The sequence below is a fragment of the Desmodus rotundus genome, chromosome 3 (genome assembly GCF_022682495.2).
Source record: "Desmodus rotundus isolate HL8 chromosome 3, HLdesRot8A.1, whole genome shotgun sequence".
Lineage (NCBI taxonomy): Eukaryota > Metazoa > Chordata > Mammalia > Chiroptera > Phyllostomidae > Desmodus > Desmodus rotundus.
In genome coordinates, this window is record NC_071389.1 from 65,441,995 (window position 1) to 65,463,236 (window position 21,242).

Here is a 21,242-nt window from a genome sequence, read left to right on the forward strand (position 1 = left end):
GAACCTAATCTTTTTATCCGGAAATTTTTGTTGACAAAAATCTCGTGTGCTCGAATGATTATAACTGATTTCCACTGAGGCACAGAAGTGAAGATTCTGGGGAAGCACTAAGGCGGCACAGGAATAGAACATCTGCTTTCCCCAACAAAAGAACTAACTTCTCTTTGTGCTTGTCTTAGATTGACCTCTGTGAACATTTAGAATGTGTCCTGGGCAATGGTCCATGTATCTGAAGAGGTACTGGGACAGAGAAGGGTTGTTAACTATGGTCTTTGCCTACCGAGTGTTGTTTTTAATGTTTTAATTGTTAGTTTTTCAGATTTCCCTTTCCCCCCTGTCCTACAGCATCTAAAACAACTGGCAATTCAGCTACCCTTCACCTTCCTGGGTACCAGATCCACTCTGCCTTCCTCCTAGGGTAGAAGTCGTTGGGCTTGGGGCTCTAATACCAACCAGACCTAAATTTAATCCTGCCTCCTCAACCTTCTGGCTGCATTACCTCAGGCAAGTCACTTAATCTTTCTATGCCTCGGTTTTCTTATCTGCTAAATGGTAAAGGATAATAACCATCTCCCAGAGTGGCTGGGAAAATTAAATAAGACAGTACATTAAAAAATTTTAGAGTCATATCTGACACTGAGTAGGTACTCATCAGCTTCCCCTTCATTTCCTTAAGCTTTCTTCCTACCATTTCTTGCTCATTATGAAACCAGAAAAGACACCAGCGTTCGGGCTGCCTGTCACTACCAAACCCAATAAACAATGACAGCGATTGAATCTTTATGGGCTCTTTATTCAGATGGCCGGAGATCTGAGAAGATGCTGGGTTCATACCCTAACAGACCATCTTGTCTTCTCTTTCCAGGCCAACATTTTTATACCAGGGAATAAACAAGGTGCGGTGAGGGCTTCAAAATTCAGGGAGGACTGGGTGAAAGAAGCTGCAACATTCCTGTCCTGGGCAGTTAGCTGTTAGCTGGGGCGGTGGTCCTCTGTCTCTCCCTCGAACACAAAGGCCCGGATGCCTCCAGTTATCCCCAGGCGGTAATCTTTGGCAGTGCCCCAGGAGGTCAGCTGTTTTCCCTGGAGCCAGGACAGGCCTTATCTGTAGTTTCTGAAACAAAATCTTTAACATATACATTATTTGCTAGGCTTATAACTTTTTACCTTAAGCTAAAATTTTCCAACTCTTGAGTCCCCTACCAATTATACCTGATTATTGACACTTCTCTGGGGCTTTTGATGAGATGATCACTAACAGAATCAATAGCTATGAGTCTGTAAAAGTGTCCTTGGGGAAACTTTAATCAATATTCCTAAGCTGAAACTCTTGTTTGAAGTCTTTACAAACACTTGGGGCTTTGGAGTAGTTCAGTAAAAACAACAGAGGTCTGTTGAATATACTTGCTAATTGAGCATTTGAAAGTGTATATGACTGCGGGAGAGAGGGGGAGCAGGAGAGGGGGCGAGGGGGAGATGTTCGCAGGACCTCTGGTGTGTGCACAAAAAACTGGTAACTGTGTACTTTGTTGTCCTCATCACCTTTGTATTTTCTCTTAATGTCGCATAATGAGCATGTGTTCCCTATTCAAAACCTACTTCAAAATTTCAGTGATGTTCGAATCAGGTCTGGATTTAAATACTCTAGAAAGAGTTCTCCAGTGCCTTGAAGGTCAGTAGAGCCTCCAAAACGTTCCAATATATGGACAAGGGTAATTGTGGCTCTTGGACCTGGAAACCACTGGCTGTTAATAAGCAGAAGAAAAGATTCTAATCCTGTGGCCTCCTTGCCTTACAATATCTTGGAAACTCCTCCCCCAAGATTTGTAAAGTAACCCAGCACTGTTCAATGTACATTTCACAATCAACTCAAATTAATTTTCACAACGATCTTATTGGTGACTCATTATTATTCATTTTTTACATATTATAAAATTGAGCCTTAGAGAGTGTCCTAACTAGCATGTGAGAGCTAACATTAAACCTGTTATAATCTTTTTAAAAATTACTTATTGAATAAATTTGACATGCAACATTGTGCCAATTTAAGGTATATAGTATGTTACTTGGATACATTTCTATGTTGTTATATGATTGACATTGTAGTGATATTTATCATACCACACATAGTATAATATTGTCTACATTCATCATACTGTACATTAGACCTCTATGGCTTATTTACTACTCGTCACAAATTTGTACCCTTAAGTGCCACCAATCTCTTCGCCCCACCCCCATCTCCTGGTGACCACCGTGTTACTCTCTGGTGGGTTGTGGGCTTGTTGTTGTTATTGTTCTTTTATCTTGTTTCTTTGGGGGTTTTTTTCCAGTCCAAACCTGTTATAGGTTTATTATAAAGATCATAGGACTGTTATAAGGATTAAATAAATCAATACATTTAAAGTGCTTAGAGCCCTGGCCGGCGTGGCTCTGTTTGCTGGGTATCGTACCAGTTCCATTCCCAGTCAGGGCGCTTGCTCGGGTTTCGGGTTCGGTCCCCCATCCGGGCACTTACAAGAGGCAATGGATGGATGTTTCTCTCTCATGTTGATGTTTTCTCCTTCTTTCTCCCTCCCTTCAGCTCTCTCTAAAAATAAATAAATAAAATCTTTTTTTTTAAGTGCCTAGAGCCACTATTGTTTATAGTAATCCTTCTTATTAAGGGCCAATATTACTATTCTGGAGTTGGAGGAATTTTGTAAGTTAAAAACATGATCGAGTCAGCAAAAGCACATGAACCCATTTTAATAAACTGAAATGTAAGATAAGGTCCCATTTATTCTGTGACTCGGAGCTGTTTGCATCCTGTGTTCACCGTTTTCTAGAAGACTGCCTGCCACCAGTTCCAAGTTGTGCTCCCCTCCAACCAACATTTTTGTTTTTCAGCACAGAGATTTTTAACATAAAATCAAAGAAAAGTAACATTTTAAAACCCAGCCATTGCTATTGACCACCCTCCCCAGCACAAATTTTGTTATTGGATCTTCCCTTTGTGGTTTTCACTGGGCTGTCTTTCTACCTGTGGGAGGTGAGAACAAGGCAGACTTGCCGGGCAGTTTACCGTTCCAACTGCTTTGAGACCCTGTTTCCAGCGTGTACAGGAATAGCAAACACATAACTGCTCACTATATAAAGCAAAGGAACGAGTAATGTCAGAGCCTGAGTGACTGAAAGTACTCCGTGTTTCTGCAGGTGAACCTCAGGCTCACAGAAATATAAAGCAAGAGAGGAAAATGCCTCCCGATCGCCACCAGAACTGCTCTGCCCCTTGCGACAGCCACTAGCCACATAGGGCTCTTGAGCTCTTGCAATGGGGCTGTTTTGAATTGAAATATTCTTTAGGTGTAAAATATATGTTGGATTTCAAAGAAGAGTTAAAAGCAGAATAAAAGGTATCAATATATTTCTATCGATGACATGTTTAAAGGATAATACCTTGGTTATATTGGGTTAAATAACATAATTACAACCAATTGTATTGCTTCCTTTTTATTTTTAAAATGGGGCTACTCAAAAATTTAAATTACCTATGTAGCTTGCATTATATTTCCACTTGGTAACACTGCTCTACTTTAAAACCTTCACTTTAAGTCTCAAGTACTTTGGAAACATTAATATATAAAGTGACTAAATTCAAATCTAGAAATAAATACATTTATTACCTCCTAAGAGTGCAAAGATTAGTAATTGAGTTCTTGTCCTTAAGAAAATAAAAGGCGGGGGGGAGTGACTAAGATTCCTCGAGTCTTACGTGGCACCAATCCCTGGGTGCACAGCGGACTCCAGCCTCAAGCCTTCCCTGTTTGGTGGAGGGTGGGGCAGGGCTGGTGAGGGAGGAGGACGTTCCTTGAAACTGGTATGAGCATAGGCATTCTCTTCTCCATGATCTTCTCTGTACCCTTATTCATCAGTACCCTCTTGCCAACCCTAACCTGTGAGTTTTAGTCCATTCTAGCTGCTACAACAAAATACCGAAGACAGGGTGGCTTATAAACAGCAAGCGTTTCTCTCAGTTCTGGAAGCTGGGAAGTCCGAGATCATGGCTCCCGCATGGCTGGGTTCTGGGGAAGGAGTCCTGGGTTGCGCACTGCTGAATTTTCACGTGGAATGGGCGGGGAGCTCTCTGGAGTCACTGTTATAAGGGCACTAACCCCATTCACGGAGGCTCCGCCCTCACGACGCAGTCACTCCCCAAGGCCCCACCTCCGAAGGCCAACCCGTTAGCATTAGGATTCCACACGCGGCTCTAGGGGACCACAGACGCTCAGACTAAAGCATTGTGTGACGTTCTCAAAAGGACCAAGTAAATGGGCAGGTGGCTGTGTGCTTCTTCATCGTATATTCCAGTGACAAGACGTTTCTTTACCTTTAAATTTGTGAACCTTTGAAATCCTGTGAGATAAAGTATCGCCTCCTGGCCTTTTGGCTAAGATCAAGTGAAATCCTGTGAGATGATTAACTGCAAGGAGATGATGATGACGACAACGACGACGGTGATACTAGCAGAGCATAGAAACCGAGTTATTTGCTTCTCAATCATCCCAGTGTCCTATCATGTAGCATCAGCAGAGTTTACTCTCATTTCCCTTGGAGGCAAAAGCAATTGTCCTTTTAGATTTATTTCACTTGGTAAGTATTGTTGTTTGACAAGTAATACGCTTTCATCTTCTCCATTTGCATTTCTAGCTGGCACCTCAAACTTAACAGGTGGAAAACTGAATGCCGGATTTGCCATTCCTCCCCACCCGCTCCTCTTACCCTATTCACCATCTCAGAAAATGGACCCTCCACCCTTCCTGGTGATCAGGCGAAACACCTTGGAGTAATCTTCCACTCCTCTCACTCTTTCATCCAATCCATCAACCTGGCAGCTCTAGCTTCAAAATAACATTATTAGCTAGTACTTAACCACTCCTCACCACCAAATGCCAATCCCCCTGGTCCAAACCATCGCAGGGCCTCCCTGGCATGGCCACTATGGTCTAACTTTGTCCCCCTTCACTCTGCTCTCAGCACAGCAGCCAGAGTAAGCCTAACAGAACTTAGATCATATCTCCTCTGCTTAAAACCCTCCAATACAAGAGTGAGAACAGTCAAATCTCTTCCATGGCTCCCAAAGTCCCATGCTCATGGACTTCAGCCATGTGGACTTCTTGCTATTCCTCAAAACAACAAGGAGTCTCCAACTTCAGGCCCCCCACCAAAATGCTCTTCTTCCCCTATCTGCCCAGCCCACTCTCACCACGCCTTCAGGCTTGACCTCATCTGCCTCCTCTCCGGTGAGGACTTCCTTGGCCAGTGTAATTTAAATTTGTAATTGCCCTGCCCAAATACTCCCTGCTTTCTTTTTCTCCATAATCCTTATCTCCAGTGCACATATTATGCCTTCCACTCACTTGTTTTATCTCCCCCAAATAGGACCTAAACTCCACAAAGGTGGAGATTCTGTTTTATTCAGGGCTATCATCTCAGTTTTTGGAACAGCACCTGCCATGAAATAGATGTTCAGTAAATAACCCGTTAATGATTGAATAAAATTTTCAGATGAGAATAATGAAGCCCAGAGAAGCTCAGTTTTAGGCCAAGTTCACAGGACTAGTAAATACGAGGGTCAGGGTGACAACTCGGCCAGTGGTCATTTCACTCCCTCAGTCTGGCCGGGGAGATAAGAGGGGCTCCTCATCCAACCAGGGGAGCTGGCGGGCTGCACTGCGCTGTGGGGGAAGCACATCCCGGTTCACATGGAAATCCTGCTAGAGGTACTGAGCTGAAACAGAAATCGCGCTTCTGGCAGCACCAATGACACTCTCTGAGATAAGGAATGTAATAGGAAGGCATATGATGATGCTTTCCAGTTTTAAGGCTGACTTTAACTATTTTTCTTTCAGCTGTAGCTTTCTGGAATAATGAATGTACCATATGTCTGTATCTCCAGGTTCCCATACAAATTAGGCAACTAAAAATGCTTGATGATTAAAACAGATTTCTGCCTGTTTCCATGGAAAATCAACTGCCATGAACCCTTAGGAAATGGGAGGGAGAGTGTGTTCACCTCGAGGTGTTCTCTGGCCAGTGGCTGCCCTCTGTCTGCTGCCTGGGCTCCAGTCCATAGCTGTTTAAAAGGCTGGACAGGTGAGACGCTCTCCTAGGCTGCCCACCCTGCTGGTGGCCAAGAGACCCTGCAAAGGCCAGCCTTCTCATCCTACCCCTTTCAGTGTCCACCACCAGGGGGCTGGGCTGTCCACTCTGGCCCTGTTGTGTTAGGTCCTCAGTCAACCATGCGAGGAAGAGCACCTTACTAATGAGAAAGGGACACTTCAGAATGCAGGGTCACCGCCTCATCAGTGTCATCGTGGTTTCAGCACATTTTGAATCTTCTAGGTGATCTTCCGGTGGACAGAGAGATGCACCATGAAGGACTCTTGCTGGAAGAGCCACTGCTCACTACTAAAAACTAGACAGTTAATTCAGGGGAGGGGGCACTTTCTGAAAACGCAGGCAAGTGTGTTCTGCACAGCTGCACCGAGTGATGTTTCTAGGAGGATGTGATGATGACTTGTTCCCTCTGGCCCAGAATCAGCACCCATTTGTCTAAAAGAGACGACACCAAGAGAAAAGGCTAGAAAAAGATTTCAGCATTGCCTTGCCAGTGGCAATCTCTGATTTGTCTGCGGAAAATTGGTTCAGCAGCTTACTTTACCTTAGCTGAGGGTTGATTAACACAATACCACACACACACACACACACACACACACACACACACACACACACACACAAAGATAAATTGAGGGGAAAAGATAACTTTTCTCTGCTTTCTTATCCCAGAATGTGATTTGGACATGTCAGGGCAAGGCCCAAAACTGCACTCAGCAGTAAAGTTGAGTGTGGAGATTAAATTTGGAATGAGACAGCCCTAAATAATACTGTTTATTCTCTAACTTGCTAGCTATGAGACCTCGGGGAACTTAGAGTTGCTACTGGAGATGTAGACAATGCAGAAGTTTCCAAATCTTTGTACATAACATACCCATTTACTTGTAACTCTTTAGCTAAGATTAGTTGCCTTGTCTAGGTGGAATGTTTTTCAAAGAAACTAGAAGGACACATATTATCTTCTGCCAAAATAAACTATTAGTAGAACTTCCTAGAAATAAGACCATGGATCACAATGCATTCCAAATGCCTTCCTCTAGACTAGTCAAAATATTTTGACTCATGTTGTCTTCAAATGACTCACAGGCAAGATTCTTTAGCATGAGGCCATCCTAACAGGTTTTATGTAAGCCAAATTAGAGGAAATAGTACTATTGTTTTGTGGTCCTGGGGAGACTTACAGTAAATCAGTCTATTACTGCTGTAATACACATAATCACAATTTGGTGACTTGATCTATTTCTGTAGATTCCCGTAATAGCTACTCAATACGCCTCTGTTCTGTTTTTATCCCAACCCAGTTCTGACACTGACTACCCAGAGTTGGTGCAGACTCCACAGTTTAAGGGCAAAGATCTCCACAGGACTGCCTGTACTGCAGATGCTAGCCTTGGGAGGCCCCCAGGCTACTCACATTTTTGGCCAACTACAAATTCAAGGGTTCCATAACACCCTCAGATTTGATAATTCAGTAGAATGACTCATAGAGCTCAAGAAAGTGCCATACTTATTTTTTAATATATTTATTGATTATGCTATTACAGTTGTCCCATTCCCCCCCCTTCACTCAACTCCATCCTGCCCACCCCCTCCCTCCCACATTCCCCCCCTATAGTTCATGTCCATGGGTCATACTTATAAGTTCTTTGGCTTCTACATTTCCTATACTTTTCTTACCCTCCCCCTGTCTAGTTTCTACCTACCATTTATGCTATTCTCTGTACCTTTCCCCCCTCTCTCCCCCTCCCACTCCCCTGTTGATAACCCTCGATGGGATCTCCATTTCTGTGGTTCTGTTCCTGTTCTAGTTGTTTGCTTAGTTTGCTTTTGTTTTTGTTTTAGATGTGGTTGTTATAACTGTGAGTTTGCTGTCATTTTTACTGTTCATATATTTTATCTTCTTTTTCTTAGATCAATCCTTTTGACATTTCATATAATAAGGGCTTGGTGATGATGAACTCCTTTAACTTGACTTTATCTGAGAAGCACTTTATCTGCCCTTCCATTCTAAATGATAGCTTTGCTGGATACAGTAATCTTGGATGTAGGTCCTTGCCTTTCATGACTTGGAATACTTCTTTCCAGCCCCTTCTTGCCTATAAGGTCGCTTTTGAGAACTCAGCTGACAGTCTTATGGGAGCTCCTGTATAGGTAACTGTGTCCTTTTCTCTTGCTGCTTCTAAGATTCTCTCCTTCTCTTTAATCTCGGGTAATGTAATTATGATGTGCCTTGGTGTGTTCCTCCTTGGGTCCAGCTTCTTTGGGACTCTCTGAGCTTCCTGGACTTCCTGGAAGTCTATTTCCTTTGCCAGATTGGGGAAGTTCTCCTTCATTATTTGTTCACATAAGTTTTCAATTTTTTGTTCTTCCTCTTCTCCTTCTGGCACCCCTATAATTCAGATGTTGGAATGTTTAAAGATGTCCTGGAGGTTCCTAAGCCTCTCCTCATTTTTCTGAATTCTTGTTTCTTCATTCTTTTCTGGTTGGATGTTTCTTCCTTCTGGTCCACACTGTTGATTTGAGTCCCAGTTTCCTTCTCATCACTATTGGCTCCTTGTACATTTTCCTTTGTTTCTCTTAGCATAGCCTTCATTTTTTCATCTAATTTGTGACCAAATTCAACCAATTCTGTGAGCATTCTGATTACCAGTGCTTTGAACTGTGCATCTGAGAGGTTGGCTATCTGTTCGCTGCTTAGTTGTATTATTTCTGGAGCTTTGAAGTGTTCTGTCATTTGGGCCTTTTTTTTGTCTCAGCCCGCCTATAGTAAGGGGCGGAGCTTTAGGTGTTCCCCGGGGGCGGGGTAACGCTGGTCGTTGCCGCTGTGATGCTATATGTGGGGGAGGGGCCGAGAGGGAGCAATGGAACTTGCTCCACTCTCTGCCGGATTGCAGTCACTCCCTTCGCTACTCACAATCAAATTGGGCCCCTCTGGTGCTGATTCCCAAGTGGGTGGGCTTGTGCATGCCCTAGGCCCCCGTGGGTCTCTCCAACGACCTATCCTGTGAGGCTGGGGGTTTCTCCTGCTGCTGCCGCCTCAACCCCCACGGGTGTTTTCAATCAGAGGTTTGAGGCTTTATTTCCCCACGCTGGAGCCCTGGGTTGCACGGTCTGCTTTGCTCCCCCGCGGTCCTCCCGGTTTATCTATGTGTGAATATGGGGCCACGGGGTCTGCTAGCTGTCACACTGCCTGCCCATTCCACAATCCACCACCTCTCTGGGTCCATCCGGCAGCTGCCGTGTTGCTGCAAGTCCTCTCCGCCCCCGGCTGCCCGTCTCCGCCCCTCCTACAGGTCTGGATGAATGTTTCTTCTTTATCTCCTTGGTTGTCGGAATTCCGTGTGGTTCAATTTTCTGTAGTTCTGGTTGGTTTTTGTCTTTAAATTGTTGTTGTCCTTGTTTTGGTTGTGTGAGGAGGCGCAGTGTGCCTACCTATGCCTCCATCTTGGCTGGAAGCTTCCAAGAAAGTGCTATACTTATAACCACAGCTTTATCATAAAAGATATAACTCAAGACAGCCAAATGGGATGCCTAGGGCCAGGTCTAAAAAAGAATGCAGAGCTCCCGCACCCCGTCCAGGTGGAGGCAGGGCATATTACCCAATAGGCATGTCTATGAGTTCACCAACCAAGAAGCTCCAGTGAGCCTCAGCATTGATAGAGTTTTTTATAGGGTTTTCATTACACAGACATGGTTGATAAATCACTGGCCACATGACTGAATTCAATCTATAGCCCCACAAACCCCCCTCCCTGAGGAGGCCAAGCTGACCCAAAGTTCTAACACACTACTCACACCGTTGGTCTTTCTCAGGTCCAGCCTCCATTCTGAGGCTATCTAGAAGGCCAACTGAGTTACCTCATTAACTTAACAAAGACACTCCTCCAACCCTCCCACCCCCCCAACCCCCGTCACTCAGGAAATTCCAAACATTGTAGGAGCTCTGTGCCAGGAACCAGAGACAAAGATATTTTTTGTTATACCATAGTCTCCTATTATTATTTACAAATCATCAGGGATTTTAAGTTTAAGCTTTATCCTTTGGGCAGTGGGGAGTTAGTAAAAGCAAGTTGAAATTATCAGCTGCTGTAGGCATTCATAATATATGTGCTGAGGGCAAACTTTTGGAGGATAAGTTAGAGGATTGCATGCAGGGTGGTCTGGAGGAGGCTAAGCCGGGAAGACTGGGAAGGAGGCAGCAGCACTGTCAGCCACAAAGCGATGAGAGCCGAAGTAGGGGAGCAGAAGTGGAAATGGAAAGGGAGGACTTGAGAGAGATTTCAAAGCAAGAATGACAACCTGACACTTACCATTTAAAGTGTCAGGTCAATTACAAAAGACCACACAATGGTCAAGAAGTTAAAACTAGAAGAGTTCAACTACTTTCTAAAGATATCCAAGTAATATTGATAAAGCGGCTCCTCTGCGATTAACAGAACTTTGTATTTTAAACATTAAAAAATCAACTAACATTAAAGATCTTAATATTTCATCTCTTGTACGAACTTTAGGCCCCTGCCCTGACTGTAATGCCATGTTCCCTTTGGGTCCTCTGAACAAAAATGGTGACTCTCCTTGTGTTCACATGGAAGAGCGGTTTCTGTCTTAAAATGAATATTGTCATTTTTTTTAACCTTTCAAGAAATTTGTTCACGTTTGAGTACAAGGTCTTTCCTGCCCTTGTAGATCACAAATGCATGAAGGGCTGAGGGATGTGGGGCGTACCCCTGTGTTAAGTCCTGTGTAAAAGAGAACCTGTAACACTGAAGTGTTAAAACTAGGTATTTCTTCCTGCAAGCAGATTTAAGGGTTTACATTTTCAGGGGGAGGGGACAAATTATGATTATTTTAATCATCATTAGTATATTAAATTTAAATAGTAAAAAATAATAAACAGTTTATTCAGGCAATAAAAATCCATATGTTTACTTAAAAATTATTATAGATCAAGTTACAAGATGTTTATTGTTAAGAAAACTGGCAACTCTTTTTTCTAAAGATTTTATTTATTCTTATTTTTAGAGAGAGGGGAAGGGAAGGAGAAAGAGAGGGAGAGAAATATCAATGTGTGGTTGCTTTTCACGTGCCCCCTACTGGGTACCTGGCCTGCAACCCAGGCATGTGCCCTGACTGGGAGTCAAACTAGCGACCTTTTGGTTCACAGCCTGCGCTCAATCCACTGAGCTACACCAGCCAGGGCAAAAACTGGCAACTCTTTATGTTTGTCAATAACCTTTTAAAAATCTTGAAGAACAGATTCCTCCTTTGACATTATATTAAAATAATTAAATCAACAAATAATTTTTGAACCTACTAGGTGGGAAACAAGAAAAAAATGTAAAGTGTTAAAAAGAGATATATTTAGCTGTTTAATATTAATAAAAATTAACATTCATTACATGTTTATAATGTATCGGGCACTGTGCTAAGGCACATTCACTAAATTATCTAATCTTCACAACCACACTATGAAGAAGGCACTATAATTATCCCCATTTGCCTATGGAGAAACCGAAATTCAGAGAGGTTAAGTAACTTAGCCAAGTTCTCACTTGGAAGATAAAAAGATGATTAATTACTGTAAGAATTTACCGTAATGAAAATGCTAGAAAAGCTTTATGGAGAGAAGATTTGCACAGGACATTTAAAGACTGATGGGAGCTGGAGAAGAGTGGACAGACGAAAAACGGGAAGGAAGAGAAATTGGAAGATGGTATGAAGACATGTACAAAATCAAGGAGGTAGAAAAGATCAACAAAGCCACCAAAGGCGGGTGCCAATTTGATTGGCGTGTCCCCTCGGTGACCAAGTGCAACACTTAGGAAGGTGATTTTGTTGAAAAAGTTGGGTCCGTAGGCATTCAGTTACTGTATAAGTTATAATAGCATGCAACAAAAGTTAAAACCCAGGTAAATGCAAGTCCGTTTAGTTAAGGAATTACACTGTTTCTGTGCAGCTACTTGAGGTCTCACAAAGGTCGGGACATGCATTCATACTTGCTTCTCTTCAATCTCTAGAGCAGGCGTGTCAAACTCACTGTCACTGGGGCCACATCAGTCTCACAGTTGCCTTCGAAGGGCTGAAATAATTTTAGGACTGTATAAATGTAACTACTCCTTAACTGTTAAGGAGCTGAAATTACATTCAGCCCTGTGAAGGCAACCGTGAGGCTGATGTGGCCCCTTGCGAAAATGAGCTTGACACCCCTACCCTAGATTCATTCTAGATTTGAGATACAGAAAGGCAGAAAGTTCCACTAACTCTTGGTCCTTCAAGGCCTTGATGGGAAGAGAGAAAAAATACTCACCAATCTCCACAAAAGTTGCTCAGTGAAGACTGTGCTGATTCCTTCATTTTCGTGTGAAAATGGTGGCAGCGGATGTAGAAATGCATCTTGCTGCTGCACCTGAAACATGGCCCATACCACTTGCCTTCAGTGGCCAGAACACTGAACAGATCTAACATTGCAGAGAGTTTTTCATGAAACCTTCCTATCACTAGTTTTCAGAAATCATTTTGGGGTTGCAGAGGCTGGACAGCAATCTACAAGTTCTGTATAGTAAATGATTTCCTCATCATTCTAAGTAATAGTCAAGCCAAAAATTTAAAGTTCCTTTCCCCTTGAAGTCCCCAGAAGGCCCCCATCATTTTCCACCTGTACAATCCTTGGGAAATTGGCTAGGATAAGCTGCCAGTCTGGGGTGAGGAAAAGCATTGTGATCTGATTGTTAGTTTAGACAGGGTCACAATGTGCCCGTGTGGGGACTGGAAATTGCAGGTGATTTGGGGACCGGTAATAACACCGCCACTGATCATGAAAAATTAAAGCTTGCCCAACAAAAGAACTGATAACATTAAAAATGTTGTTGCTTTTTTCTCCTTGTCTGGATACAGACTTAAAGACAAACACCAAACATAGTTTATTTATTTTAGATTATTTAATGATTTTTCAAATGCATCTTATGTCAGGAGTTTAAAATACATCAAAACCTTATGTGGAACATTACAAGGTGGAAATTTGATTAGTGTCCTTAACTGAAGCATCTTGCTACTCAAAGTGAGCTACGCAGTATTTTCCTTCTCAGTCAACATGGGCTAATGCTCCACATAATTTACCCTTAATGGTCCTGTAATACATTTCTTACAGAGAAATAAAGAACAGCACATTACATCTAAGAAGATAATGGTCTAGAGATAAAACTCCAAAGAAGCAAGAAAATTGACATTTATGTCTCTTAAACATTCCAGGTGGAAAAAAAATCACATTTTCTAGCAGTTTAAAACATTCTGACATTAGGAGGCAGGCAGGCAGTGGTGAGAGTGTGGGCTTTGGAGCCAGGTGGCCGGGGTTCCACTCTCGGTTCTGCCACTTACCAGCAGCACGACCTTGGGCAAGTCACATCACCGATCTGGGCTTCAGCCCCCATCAGCGAAATGGGGACAGTGATGTACCTACCCCAGAGAGTTGCTGCATGGGTTAAATGAAATAATATGAGTAAAATGCTTCAAAACGTGTCTTGCATAGAGCACTCAACAAATGTTAACTTACTACCCCACAGTGACATTCAAATCATGTCACAAGTCACCAGCCTACCTCTTCAAATTTCCAGACCAGGACCCTCCCAACCTAATCACTGTTATATTCTAAAGTCCCTGAAAACCTTTCCAGCAGAAAATGTTTGTCCCAAAGCAATTGATCGATAGCATAATTACAGAACACACACTTCTGAGTTTTGATTTAGTCAGTGAAATCAGTTAGTGTGAAATGACATCAGGGCAAATGTGAACGATTGCCGGGAGCACAGTACAAGCTGAGGAATATTGTTGACATTCGGGAACCTGGATGTTTTCATTTCTCTAAACGCAACCACAATTGTTTTCATTTTGTGGTGAAATGATTCTCCCTCTGGTCCCATGAAGCAACTTATCTTATCTGAACTCTGGTCTTTTCCTCTTTCCACATTGCTTTTGGAAGCAATCAGTACAATTAACTCAAGTACTCCCTGCCCCTCACTACATAGCCATTGTAAGATGGTACTTCATTTTCATTGACAATTAATTTCTAAATCCTTTTAAAAAAACAAGATAGATGGAAAATATTTTGTAATCATTTGAATGAAATGTTATCCTGCTAGAAAAAAATTCATGGTGCCTTCTTTGAGATTTCATAATCAGACTGCATCACTAATACTAGCTTTCTACCGAATGTTCCCCAGAAACAGGAAGGGTGGCTATAAATGCTACAACAAGCCGAGAGAAGCATTCATAGGAGGGAATGTTCAAAAGACCAGGGCTGGTTCAGGGAGGGAGAACACCTAAAGGTATAGTTATTCTACCAATGTTCAATTTGCAAAAGGGAAAAAGCCAGTTATTATCAAAAAGTATGAAAGGTCCAAGACTTTACTCCTTGCAAACTGAAAAACTAGCCTGACACAGTTTCTCAGATGCTGGTAGAAGACGTGAAATTCCTAAATCAGAGATGAAAGAAAGTTTGTTATTCACAGCAAAAGCAGTCGCCATAGTATCAGCATTTTTGTGTCAGTTCCTGGAGCCCCAACACAGTAACAGTAGGTTGTGTTATAGAAGAGGAACCAAGAGCTTAGGGAATGTGAACCTTTTACAGTGAGTGAGAGTGTGCCTGTCCTTTGCCCTGGAGAGGAACATTATTACACTGGACAGTAAGTATGCTTGCCCTTTGCTCACAAGAAGTGCAGTCAGTGCCTTGCTCACTGCGTGTGAGAAATGAGATGTGCAGAAATACCAGAGACCCCTGGAGAACTGTCTCCCGACTGTCATTAATAAATAAACTATCCTACACCCATCTCTGAGTGCCCAGAGTGTATGTGTTTGTCTTACACTAGTGTTAACTGTTTCTAAAAGGATGTCAAAGAAACCATAGGCTAATAAGAATATGTAAAGGGAAGATTCCTCAGTATAAGAAAAAAAATAGGGTTACACTATTAACAGTGAGAGTTGATGCTATTTGTCCCGTTAAAGATGATAGACACTCCATCATGGCTGTTTGTAAAGAAAATAGCTGCAGAAAACATCTTCCAAGAGAGGTTATCTTGGTAGGCATTCATTGAATGAGTTAATAAAGCATATCATTTCCTTCTCTTTAAAAAAAAAGTCTTATGAAGGTTCCGTCGTCCTTAAGTCTAGAATAACAAGGCAGGCATTCTATTCTGAGAGACTTTGTTCTTCTTGGAACGTTGATAGATGCAACAAAGGAAACAGTTCCATGATCAAATAAAGGTAGAGAAATGCTAGGTTCAGCAAAGTTAAAAAGTATTTTTAATGCAGGACTTCTCAAAGCCCTAAGCATGTTAACGTGCATTGTTAATCTCTAAGAAGGATATCGTATTCCCCAAGAGAGTTTGACCACAGGACCCCTACTTCTCAGGTACTCAAAGGTAGAGCTCTACAGAAAGCTGCTTGGAAGTGTCTCAGCAGAAGAATGACGGCTCCATCTCACTGGGATGGATGGCGGAAGACCAAGGTGCTTCAGGAAGTTTGGGAAGATGTTGCCTGACTAGTCCACCCTGCTCTAGACAGATTTCCCAGAGACGGCAGAAATGGAGGCCTTCCTGCTTCCTTGATTACATGTGGGTGATTATATCCATTACTGATTACAATCTAAGAAGTATAAATATGTATTATTTTAAGATTAATGTGAAAAGTTTTAGCACTAAACAAGTCCTAAGAAATCACCTATTTTAAGCCCTTCATTTCAGATAAGGAGACTGAGCTTCCAAAGATGCTAAGAGGCTTGTTCCAAGTCACAAAGTTGGTCAATGGCAGAGCCACACCTGGAATTCAGGACTCATTAATCCCAGTTTATGCTCTTTTCACAAACAGCAATAAAAGTGATGATTAATGACCACTATCATTGATACTGACAAGACAAACCAGGCCTTCTTCTTGTCCACTCCCCCGCCCCAGAGAAGTAAATGACATGAGTAAATTTAGGAAATTAATCAATGAACTCCAGAAAGACTCAAAAAATGTATCTTGTGTGGTATCTTCAGAGCATCTGAGTATGGTGATAGCATTTCTAAGTACACAAAGCACCGTCTATGATACTTGTCTTTTAAAGAGAGAGTTGTGTTTATGTGAGTAACAAGAGCATCTTCAGTTTCACTAGTCTGGTAAGGTTTCCTGAGTCATTGATCTTTACGCCTCAGAGAAAGAAGTTTCTTAGTCAGAGGAAAAAAACAATTCTTTAGGCTTGAAATTCTGTGCTTTGTCAGGGCTGATGTCACTGAAACTTGAAGCAAATCAATTTTAAACTGAATCTAAGATGTTCTACAGTACATTCCATATACACAATATAATACGGTGTTAAGAAATGGCTGAAAATTTTGAGTCCTGTGAAAAAATGAGTTACTTTCCTTAGGAGATGTATTTTTAACCTATTTTTTGAAATAAATAAGCAAGGTCTAAACCCCTTCAGAGTGTCTCATTGTCTTTAGCATAACTCAGTCCATGGCTAGAGCCAGTCGTTTGCCGATTTAATTAATGAGTTAATAATACATGAAAGTTCTTAGATCAGAGACTGTATATACTGGCAAGCAAATATTATTTAGTAAGATTTAGTTATAACAGTGATATTTGGGTATAAAAAAATCACTGCTGAGAATGTCAAACTAATTTTTTACGTTAACCTTATACTGCATATCTATCAGGGGAAAAGGAACTTATTTATTACTGGCCCATGTAAACAATGACTCTAAGAGTGAGGCTCTCTGCCTGGTATGTTTCACATTGCCTAAACGCAGAGCCACACACACTTCATGATCTTTCATTAAGAAATTTGCTTTCAATCATAAAGTGCTTTTCAGTTAGAGCTGAGCTGTAAAATCAGCTCATGAAGGCACATTTAGGGTGTGAGTACACTATTGGGAAAAGCACAAATGAAAGCACTTTCAAAAACTACTGAAAAAAATCATTAACCTTACTGAATATACTTGATAGATTCGATTTAAAAATAAATATACTTTTGCCATCGTGATTGCCAAGTTAAGTATGAGAACTCTGCGATTAGTCTTGCCTGGGTCCAAATCCTCACTCTCCCACCATTGGTCACATGACCTCTGGCTAGTTACTTCATTATAATGTGCCTCAGTTTTCTCCTCCATCAACAGGAGAAAACTCCACTGCCTGCCTAGTGGAGAGCTATGGTCACTAAACAAGATAAGATATAGAAACCTAGTGTGTACTTAGCACAGTGTGTACCTACGTGCTTATTCGTTATTATTATTTCCAAAGAGTATCTCACAAGTTAGTGGAACCAACCACTTCTATCCTCTGTGTGTGTGTGTGTGTGTGTGTGTTGGGGGGAAATAAGATATAAAGGGATGATTTTAGAAGATTTGACCTAAAGTTTTGTACTATTCTAATTTTAGGTCATCAGCACCACCACCTTCGGCTCTGGCACAAATTCCCCTGCTATTTTAGGGTCAAGACCACATCTGACCACATTACCTCTTGGGCCAATGTGTCACAGGACATTTTCTGGGGGAGGTTTAATTCTCCCTATCCTAGCATTTTTGATGGCATAGGGTCCAAGGCTTCAAAATTGTTGCTGCAGGTGGGCTTTATCTTGCAGCTCTTCATTCAGAAAGTGCTAACGGTCGCAACAGTGTTAAGAGCTGAAACTTAAAACAAAAGTGTTTTCTGTTAGCTCAGGATCCTTCCCACAAATCTCAGAATTAGTCTGGGGAGCAGATGTGCACAGGGTGGTCAAAGAATGCTGGTGGTATTGGTTTAGAATTTACATTTTACTTTCACTATTACTAGGCAGGATCAACTGACATCAAGTAGAAAACAAAGCAAAAATGGCCTTAACGAACAAGCCTGCACTGAAAAAACAAGGCCTAAGCAGGTACATGTACATAATAGTTCATTTTAGTGTAAACTCTTTATGAGCTAAAGAATCCATGCAGGTTCAAGAGCCTTTAGATTGATACACGCTATACTGAAAGTCAGAACCAGTACAACAAATTGAAACACTTTAAAACTCGTTCTTTCAGCATTGAATACCAGGCTCTATGCTAGGTGTTGACATAGAGATGAATAAAGATCCAGTGGTAAAGCAAAAATGTAGAGATAAGTAGCAAGCACTCTGAGAGCACAAGGGAGAATTACACTTGTCTGGAGCCTGCAGAGGCTTCTCAGAGAAGGCAGCTTTTGAAATATGCCTTCAAGGAATAATATAACCCAGCCTGCATTCTAGCTAACAACATTGTAGCTAACAACGAACAATGTAATATAATTACTGTCTCCATGGGCCCACTAGAGGGGTTGCAGATATTTTTTTCTAGAACCCTAAAGAGTAGGTATCAATGTTCCAATAGACAGATGGGGAACTGGGGTTCAAATTAAGCAGCTCACAGTTGCATAGCTGGTAGGTACTGGACCCAGGATTTGAGCCCCGATCTGTCTGTATCATCAGGGCCCTGCACTGCTCAGGAAAATCTACTTTGCTCTCATGTACTGGCAGCTATGTAGAGTCTGAGTGTGGGAAGTCATTCTAGAAGGCCAGCTAGAATGTCAAACTTTGGCCTGAAGAACTGGGTATTCAGTGAAAGGTTAAGATGGTGGCTCCGTGTAGATACACAGTGCCCTCTCCCTTCTCTGAACTCCAATTGTGTTTAATTTGAAATCGTTTATTGCGATTCATGTGCACACCAGGTTCCCTCTCCCACACCCTGTGAACACCTTCATGTTAGAGAACACGCCTTATACTTCTTTGAGACTCTCGGGGTCCAGCATTCACACAAGTTGGCTGACTGATTGCTGATTCACCTGGTGCTTCACTAAGGACTAAGTGTGAATATTGAGTTGCGTTAGATTGACTGAGGTGAGGTGACTAGACTTAAGGTTTACAGGCTATACAATAAAACTTAAAAATAGTGACCTAAGCGGTATCACATAGTGGTTTTCAGACAAGTGCCCCTCGGACTTTTGTGTGTATGTGAATCACCTGACCACATGTAGAACTACACAGTTCATCCTATTAGAAAGCAGGCACAGAGTAGACAACACTATTGCAATTAAGCAGGTGGAGGGATAGAGGTGAAGACTCGACTTATGGGGTCCATATCCCATTCCCAAACCTTGTTGCTGTTCTCAGCCCTTTTGCTTTCAGGGCAATTGAAGAGTAGTAATAAGGGTACATAACAGCTGCCTTTATTGAGTACTTACAATGTGCTTGCCACTGTTCTTGCTGCTTTAAGCATGTTATCTAATTCTCATAGTACCCTATAGCAGATCACTGATGATTGAAAAAAAAAAGTAGCAATTACTTCTCTACATTGACACAGGAAGAGTAGTATTCCTGGTTCTTCTGAATCCAAAGTCTAGGGCTGAATCTTCCTTGACACTGGCTAGTGAAGGAGCATTTCAGAGACGCCTAAGCTTGAGGCCAGGGTTTCAGTGGTATACAAGAGGACACAGGTGTTGTGCTCAGAGAGCACTTGCAGGACAAGGCTCACCACAGGATGTTTATGCCCTTAGTGCCTGCCTTGGGGAGTCTTTAAATACATTTAGCAGCTGAACATACCTCACACAGTAGGTATGGTACTTGAAAGGTACTTGAAATGTCTAGCAAATTTCTAAAGTCAGTCTGTCTTCCCCCTAGAAACACTCCAAGAGTTGTTCCACCTGATGTCTAGGAGGAAGGCCCCACCCTAGATTTTTGTCTCCATCTAGGTTAATTAAGGCTGGTGTTGGAGCTATCTCCCAAGGGCTAAAAGGATTTAAGGTAGTTTTCTGCAGGTGGAGGAGCAAAAACAGTACTGGAATTGCAAAAGTGTATGAGTTTGCCAGGTGAGTTGGGGGTGGGGGGAGCAGTTAACGCCCAAGAGAACAACTTTTGCACAAATTTTCATTTTGGTTTGGAAATAGAAATGGGGTAAAAGGAGGTGCCTGCTTTCTTAAGGCTTGCTGAGTAAGAACAAACCGACCAGTGAAAGACGATTACTCGTCTATTAATTGCTCTGTTATTCATGTACATCAGTCTTTTCCTGGCTGCCAGAACAGAGCAATTTTTAATTTTTGGTTCTTGTAAAACGGCTGGTATTGATGAGGCATCCCGGAAGGCTTTATATTCCTTAGTAATCTTCTCTGTACATTTTCCCACATAAATTGTGGGCTGCTTTCAAGAAGGTAGAGTTTGCTTTTGCATCCTGAAATCCGGTAAAGGCGTGTGGAGAAGAAAAGCATGGTTCAAAGCCGTAGGAAAGAACCTCTCCCCCATACTCTCAAACCACAGGTGGTTTTGACGTGCACGGGTCACTCCTTTATGCACTTCGTGAACTTCCAGGCAGCTCGTTCAACACCAGCGTCCCGGGACCCTGCTGCGCAGAGATCAGGGAGCCCTGCAGTCCCGGTCCCGGCACGTGGGGGCTACCACCGGAAAGGAGGCCGGAGTGTCAAAGGGCTCCTGGGGTGGCTTCACGGCCCGGGGAGATTAGCATTTGCCTCCCTCTTTCTGCGTCTACCTCCATGGTCCCACGATCACTCCCGCCCTTCTATTCCTCCTCGGGGAGCGAAATAAGGGGGTGGGAATATGTCTACTGTGACCTGGGTCCTTTCTAGGAGTTCCCCAAAGGGCTATTTTTAGTGGGAGCTGCCCCCACTAACTTACCCCGGGAAGAGCTGCCGTAGCAGAGCGGATGCTGCGCACCTGGAAGCCTCGGGAATTCCGCGCATTGTTAGGGCTGGGGGCGGGGGTTAGTCACAAGACCTAGCCGGTTCCCGGGGCAGAGCCGCCAGGTGGGCGGATCAGCGGCCTGGGTGAGCCCCCCGGGAAGCAGAGGGGCGACCCCCCCACACACACACCCTGCAGAAAGTCAACGGTGCCAGGCTGCGGCCCTCTCCGGCCAGCCGCGGGCGCGGGGTGGTCTCTGCAGGGGAGGAAGTGCCCGGCGCTGCGCCCTGCGTCACAGCGGGGCTGGGACCGCGGGGCTGGCGGGCGGTGGCGACCCCGGGGCCAGACGCTGGGCGGCGCTGGAGGCCGCTGGCCCGGCTGCGTGCGGGGCGGTGCTGGGGGCGGCACCGGGGGAGGCGGAGAGGGGAGGGCT

The 21,242-nt window shown here is 43.1% G+C and overlaps 1 long non-coding RNA gene across 2 annotated transcripts; it reads right to left on the minus strand.

Annotated features, from left to right (window-relative positions):
- Positions 1-795: 795 nt before the first annotated feature.
- On the minus strand, positions 796-21,091 carry LOC123480266 (uncharacterized). 2 transcript variants are annotated; one of them, XR_006656184.3, is made up of 4 exons: positions 20,807-21,091; positions 12,464-12,562; positions 2,519-2,590; positions 796-1,126 (listed from the first exon to the last, which is right to left on the minus strand). It is a non-coding gene; the product is annotated as an uncharacterized lncRNA (long non-coding RNA). The 2 variants fall into 2 exon arrangements; XR_008426539.2 differs by lacking the exon at positions 12,464-12,562.
- Positions 21,092-21,242: the final 151 nt, after the last annotated feature.